Source organism: Natrix helvetica (assembly GCF_964273705.1).
Source record: "Natrix helvetica genome assembly, chromosome: 8".
Lineage (NCBI taxonomy): Eukaryota > Metazoa > Chordata > Lepidosauria > Squamata > Natricidae > Natrix > Natrix helvetica.
In genome coordinates, this window is record NC_138559.1 from 1,902,764 (window position 1) to 1,910,199 (window position 7,436).

The 7,436-nt window shown below is 48.1% G+C and overlaps 1 protein-coding gene across 1 annotated transcript in view; it reads right to left on the minus strand.

Moving 5' to 3' along the window:
- Window positions 1–7,436, minus strand: part of LOC309396157 (surfactant protein C-like) — a 353,221-nt gene that overhangs the window by 45,294 nt on the left and 300,491 nt on the right. The gene's annotated exons all lie outside the window — the stretch shown is intronic.

Sequence of the window (7,436 nt, forward strand, 5' to 3'; positions counted from 1 at the left end):
GGCTTCAAAAGGTTTTGAAGCGGAGGGGAGAATTGTCACTGTAAGAGAAAGGCTTCATGGCATTCATCTTCCTAATTGTACCACCTGGTGCTGGTACAATTGCTGTATTGTACTCCTAGTGCTGGAGTGGGTATCAGGTTCCTTTTGGGTGGAAAACCACTCTGAGTCATAATACAATGACTGCTCTAATTTACACTCTTTCCAAGTGTCTTCTTCGGCTCTCATGGCGAAAACCCAACTTTCTGATTTATCAAAATCAAGAACCAAATTGTTGTAGATTGTTTTATCAAGTCCCTGCCCAGAAGTGCCACCTTTTTGAGGGACAGAGCAGTTGGTCCTCTTGATGTTGTGGATTGGACCTCCAGAGCAAGAGAGGACAACAGAAGAAGGGTGAGATGTTGTCTCATGCCTAGTGATGACCAAAGAACTGGCCAGGAACTGGGAAGGTGACAGGGGCCTGATTAAAGCAAGGCAGAAGCTAGATAAGCATACACTGGCCTCAAGATTCAGTTTGCGCTCCAGCGCAGCAGATCACAGAATCACAGGATTGGAAGGGAGCTTGGAGGCCTTCTAGTCCACCCCTCTGCCCAAGACAGGAGTGCTTGTGCCATCTTGAATACATGGTTGTCCAAGGAAACTTCCAGAGATGGGACCAACCACCACCTCTGGAGGCAAGCTATTCCACGGATTAATTGTTCTTAATGTTGGGGAATTTCTCCTTCCTTCCGGGTTGGCTCTCTTTTTAATGATCTTTCGCCTGTTGCTTCTTGCCCTGCTCTCAAGAGCTTTGGAGAATGAGCCAAATGCTGGAAGGCAGCCAGCATGTCCCCTCCAACCCTCCTCTTTGACAGACTAGGCATACCTAGCGCCCTCAAACACTCATCATACGGTTTACACATTTGAGAAAGACATGGACCAAGGATACACACACACAAGCGCACACACATTGCATTTCCCTGAAAATAAGACACACACCCCAAATAAGCTAAATTGGCCTTATTTTCAGGGAGGTCTTATTATTTTTGAGGTGCTGGAGGCGGCGAGCGTGGTCACTTCATGGCTGATGCTGTGTTGCAATATTTTTGGGGAGGGCTTAATTTGGGGGGAGGGCTTATTTTAGCGCATGCACTCTAAAGCCCCATTGGGCTTATTATCCGGGGAGGGCTTATTTTCAGGGAAACAGGGTACACACAGATACACACTCACACACATAACCCCACACCTTGGGAATGCATCCCAATTTCAGTCAGAAGAGCAGAGGACAAAAGAAGAGAAGGACAAAGCCAGTCCCTTATGCAGATGGTTCTGGGGGGCTTTTGATTCATCTGCCTCTTGTGGGGCCACTCCTGTCCTAGAAGATGGTTTTGCATGATGGCTGTTCATGAATGGGACTTTCCCCCATGTGAATTATGGGAGGGCGAGAAGAGGCCTCACGGGCAGGGGAAGGCAAGGGGAAGGCCACTCTAGAGCCTGCTGGCTGCTTCAAATCGTCCCTATCTTTCCATTCTCACTTCCAACCGAAGTGTCACTGGGCAGCCTGCTGATGAGGTTAAGCAGGGTGCGAGCCAAAGATGGTGTTGAAAAGTGTGTGTTGAGTTAAAGGAAAAAAAGGTCTAAATGCTGGGTCATCTCTGGACGGCCCAGCGTGGTCAGAGAGGCTCAGAGTGGTCAGAGTGGTCAGCCATCTCGCCTTCCCAGCGTCCATCCCTCCCAGCTTTATGTTGTCCTTTGCTGTAGCAACTCCTTATCTTGACAGAGATTAGAGTATTTTCAATCGCTGCTTGCAAGAGATTTATTGTGGGAACCCATTTCCTGAGCTGTCACCACCCACTGCAAAGCAGGGTTTAAAACCTGCAGTAGAAACACAGGAGAAATGTAAATATTGCACCTGGGATTTGAGATGAAATGCTTGGCTAATCCTGGGCTTAACCTTCACCCATCCCTGCCATGTGTGATTGATCGTGGGATTAATTTTCTGGAGAGGAGTCTGTGTATGCCTCTGTGTGTGTTTGTGTGTGTGAGAGAGACATTCTTTCGGAAATAGCAAATGCCACAGCGAGAGAGGCAACGCGTCAGGAGTCTGCAACCACTTTTTGCGACTCACCCATTTCATTTCATTGCTGCACTTCCCAAAAGCATTTGCCTCTTTATAAAATCTGTAAACATCGGGAAAAGGTGCTTCCAGGCTCCTTTGGATTTTGGATGCCGTAGCCTGGCAGTTCTAACACATTTTGGTCTCAAGACCAAAAACAAAGATTGTGCAGAGAAGAACAACAACGGTGATAAAGAGTATGAGGGATGAATAGAATAGAATAGAATAGAATAACAGAGTTGGAAGGGACCTTGGAGGTCTTCTAGTCCAACCCCCTGCCTAGGCAGGAAACCCTATAATGTTTCAGATAAATGGCTATCCAGCATCTTCCTAAAGACTTCCAGTGTTGGGGCATTCACAACTTCTGGAGGCAGCTTCTGTTCCACTGATTAATTGTCAGGAAGGTTCTCCTCAGTTCTAAATTGCTTCTCTCCTTGATTAGTTTCCACCCATTGCTACTTGTTCTACCCTCAGGTGCTTTGGAGAATAGTTTCACTCCCTCTTCTTTGGGGCAACCCCTGAGACATTGCTATCATGTCTCCCTAGTCCTTCTTTTCATCAAACTAGACATACCCAGTTCCTGCAACCGTTCTTCGTATGTTTTAGCCTCCAGTCCCCATATCCTCTTTGTTGCTCTTCTCTGCACTCTTTCTAGAGTCTCCACATCCTTTTAAAATCACGGTGACCAAAACTGAATGCAGTATTCCAAGTGTGGCCTTACCAAGGCCTTATAAAGTGGTATTAACCCTTCACGTGATCTTGATTCTATCTTGATTCTACAATTCTATTCCAAATTGTACAATGAATGTTTGGGGGAATAAGGTATGCCCAGCCTAACAAAGTGAAGCATGAAGGGTGACATGATGGCTGTCTTCCAGTAATTAAGGGGCAGTCACAAAGAATAGGGGGCCGACTGAATTCTCCAAAGCACTTGAGGGCAGGAGAAGAAGCAGGGGATAAAAGCTAATTAAAGAGAGATCCAATCTGGAATTCCGTGTCAGAAAGAACAGTTCATCAATGAAAGAACATGCCTTCTGTTGGCGATCCATTGTTGGAGGTGTCCAAGAAAGATTGGACAACCAGTTGCCCAGGACGGTAATAAAGTTTCCTCTGCTGTGCAGGGGTTTGAACTAGAAGACCTCTAAGGTCCCTTCCAGTTCTAGGATTCTAGAATTCTACCCCTTCACCTTCTTACATTTGATGGCGAACCCCAAAGATCCTTGGTTGATATAGGTTATTTTATATATTAGGGTATGGAACTAAGTTTAAGGAAACTTCATGTCCACTTGGATTGGTTTCATTTCCCCCCCAACATTTTCTGCTGCCTTTTTCCTGTGATGCAAGCTACACTCAAACAACTTGGTGCGACATTCTTGCCTTCAAGCCAACGTCACGGCCATATGACTAGGAACATCTTGTTCTCTTCTTCCTGAGTTTCCAAACCTTTTTTTCCCTCTGTAACAAAGGTTGTTGTTTGCTTCCCAGACAACAACAGCCCTTGGTAGACAACAAAGAGTTGGATATGGTAAACTCTATCTTATCTGACAAAACGTGATCCACTGGAGAAGGGAATGGCAACCCACTCCAGTATCTTTGCCATGAAAACCCCATGGACAGCGTTGTCCATGGGGTCGCAATGGGTCGGACATGACTTCACAACTAACAACAACAACAAAATCTTATTGCCATGAGCATTTTCTTCTCCAACAGCAAGAAAGTCCTTTCTACAAATGGCGTGGCATTGCTAAAAGCCTTTAAAGCAGGGGTGTCCAAACTTGGCAACTTTAAGACTTGTGGACTTCAACTCCCAGAGCAGTGGATCAATTCTGGCAGTTGAAGTCCACAAGTCTTAAAGTTGCCAAGTTTGGACACCCCTGCTTTAAATCCATTCTGACTTCTCCTTGGCTACTTTAGAAAGAACTTCCTGAACACAAAGTACCCCAACAAGATGCAGCTCTGGCATCTTGTTTTGAAACAAAACTAGGAAAAGTCCAATCAACAGCAAGTTGGCCTTCTAAAAGTGGCTTTCGGAGCCGTGTTGAAGGTGTTCAGGTAGAGGAACGGCCAACAAGTATTTTCTCAGCTCTCCCCCACGGGGTTGCTGGAAATCTACTTGAATGAATGGTGGTGGTGGGGGAATCCTGCTTTTCTGATGGGAGGGGTGGGTTGCTGGAGAGAAACTGTTCTATGCTCTTGTTTCCTTCCTGGACTTTTGATGGTATCTTTTGAATGATTAATTAATTTTTAATTTAATTAATTTATTAAATTTATAGACCGCCCCCTCTCCCCAAAGGGACTTGGGGCGGTGTACAGACCACAATAAAACAATATACAAACTTAGATAATTATAAATTCCCATTAAAACAAATTATATGATAGGCTGTACAGTTATAGTTAAAAATTAAAACAACCTAAAAAATCTATCCCTAAACATTTAAAATTTCAAATATAGGCTAGAGGGACACAAAAGCTACAGTTAGGCCAGGCCAGCTAAGTTAAACAGGTGGGTCTTAAGTTTCTTACGGAAGGAGCGGAGATCGGTCGTTATTCTGATGTCGGGGGGGAGGTCATTCCAGAGGGTCGGGCCCATCACAGAGAAGGCCCTACTCCTGGGCGTCGCCCGCTGGCACTGCCTAGTGGACGGCACCCGGAGGAGTCCCTCCCTGTGAGAGCGAATCGGCCGCAGGGATGTATGGGGCAGATGCGATCCCGCAAGTAACTAGGTCCTGTGCCATGGAGCGCTTTAAAGATGATAGTCAACACCTTGAAACGCACCCGAAAAGCCACAGGTAGCCAGTGCAGCCCGCGCAGGAGAGGTGTTACATGGGAGTATCTGGTACCTCCCATAATTGCCCGCGCGGCCGCGTTCTGGACCAACTGCAGCCTTCGGGTGCACCTCAAGGGAAGCCCCATGTAGAGAGCATTGCAATAGTCCAGTCGGGACGTCACCAGTGCATGGGTGACTGTGCGCAGGGCGCCCCGGTCCAATAGGGGGCACAATTGGCGCATCAAGCGAACCTGGTGGAATGCCCCCCTTGCCACGGCCGTCACATGGTCATCCATTGACAGCCGGGCATCCAGGAGGATGCCCAAATTGCGCGCCCGCTCCACGGGGGCCAGCTGTTCGCCCCCCGATGGCCAGTGATGGAACACACTGGTTGAACCGGGGCGCCGGTAACCACAGCCACTCTGTCTTGGAGGGGTTGAGTTTGAGTCTGTTACTGCCCATCCAGACCCGTACGGCCTCCAGGCACCGGGACATCATTTCGACGGCCTCGTTGGGGTGGTTCGAGGTAGATATGTACAGCTGAGTATCGCCAGCGTACAGATGGTACTCAACCCCAAAACCGCGGATGATCTCACTCAGCGGCTTCATATATGTGTTGAACAGGAGAGGCGAGAGGACCGACCCCTGCGGCACAAGTGAGTGGCCTCAGGGTCGACCTCTGCCCTCCCGTCAGCACACATTGTGCTTGGCCAGAGAGGTAGGAGGAGAACCACCGCAAAATGGTACCCCTCACCCCCAACCCCTCTAGACGGCGCAATAGGATACCATGGTCGATGGTATCAAAAGCAGCCGAGAGATCTAATAGGACCAGGATGGAGGAGCAACCCCCATCTCTGGCCCTCCAGAGATCATCCACCAACGCGACCAAAGCCGTCTCCGTGCTGTGGCCGGGCCGGAAACCGGACTGGCGCGGGTCTAGATAATCAATTTCATCCAAGTGGCGTGGGAACTGTTGTGCCACCACACTCTCTACAACCTTTGCCAAGAAGCAAAGGTTGGAGACAGGATGGTAGTTAGCTAATATAGCTGGATCCAGGGAAGGCTTCTTGAGTAGGGGCCTCACCACTGCCTCTTTTAAGACGGCTGGCAAGAACCCCTCTCTCAAGGAGGCGTTGACTAACTCCTGGAGCCAGCCTCGTGTGACCTCCCCAGGATGCCAGTACAAGCCAGGAGGGACACGGGTCCAGTAAACATGTGGTGGCTCGCAGTCGACCACGCAACCTGTCCATATCTTCGGCAGTAACAGAGTCAAACTCCTCCCAAGATGGTCCCTCAAGACTCGCCTCTGGCGTGCCTCCTAGCCCACTGCAGGGGACCCACTCGCTGCGGATCTGAGCAATTTTGTCCTGCAGATATTCCCCAAATTCCTCTGCTCTACCCTGCAAAGGGGCTTCCTGCGGCCTCTGTGAAAGGAGGGAGCGGGTCACCCGGAACAGGGCGGCAGGGCGGTTGTCTGCGGACGCAATAAGAGCGGCACAATATCGATGCTTGGCCACTCTTAATGCCACAAGGTAGGTCCGTAAATAGGCTCTTACCTGTGTTCGGTCAGATTCAGAGCGTGAAGATCTCCATCTGCTCTCTAGGCGTCTCTTGTGGCGCTTCATCACCCTCAGCTCCTCAGAAAACCAAGGGGCCTGGGTGGATCGCTGCCGCAGGAGAGGCCGCAAAGGCGCAACCCGGTCTAAGGCCCCGGCAGCCGCACTGTTCCATGCACAAATGCACAAATGGGATTTATTTCTGACTGGCTATTGATTTTTGGACTGGGCTTGATATAAAACATTAAGCTTCCCAATTTATTTCAAATTTTAAGGAAATGTAGGAAAACATGGATGGGAAGAAATTCTCCACCAGAGCAAGGGAGGACTATCCCAAAAGTCAAGATGAGGGTTGCAAATGTTTGATTGAAGATTGCCTCCCTCTTTCTCTCTCTTCCTCTTTCTTTCTTTCTTTCTTTCTTTCTTTCTTTCTTTCTTTCTTTCCTTTCCTTCCTTCTTTTTCTTTCTTTCTTTCTTTCTTTCTTTCTCTTTCTTTCTTTCTTTCTTTCTTCCCTTCTTTCTTTTTTTCTTTCTTTCCTTCCTTCCTTCCATCCACCCTTCTTTCTTTCTTTCTTTCTTTTTTATTTGCCGTCCATCTTCTATCCAATGGCTCTGGGCAGCTTTATTACCTCTATGTCAGAAAGCGGCATTGCTTAAGTTGTGCAGTTGAATTGTGAAGTAATAAAATCTGCAGGAGCTTCTGGAGAGAAGGAGGAAAAGAAAATGAGAGCAAAAGGATGAAAGAAAGAAAAAGAAAAAGGACTCTCCCACATATGTCTCAATTTCACTCATGAACGACTACCGTAGCCCCTTGCATCCATACACCCAATTTTGCCCCCTCCCCGGTGGGTAAGCCTGAGAAAGCCGCAGGGCTGAAAATAGCTCAGGAGATTCAGCAATTGCCAGCAGGCACAACGGGCGATTAAAGCCACATTCCCTTCCTCCCATCCTGCTTATCAGTACATTTTGTCAAGAGGGCCTAAATATCACATCATGTTTTTACGCGCGATAAGTCAAATTT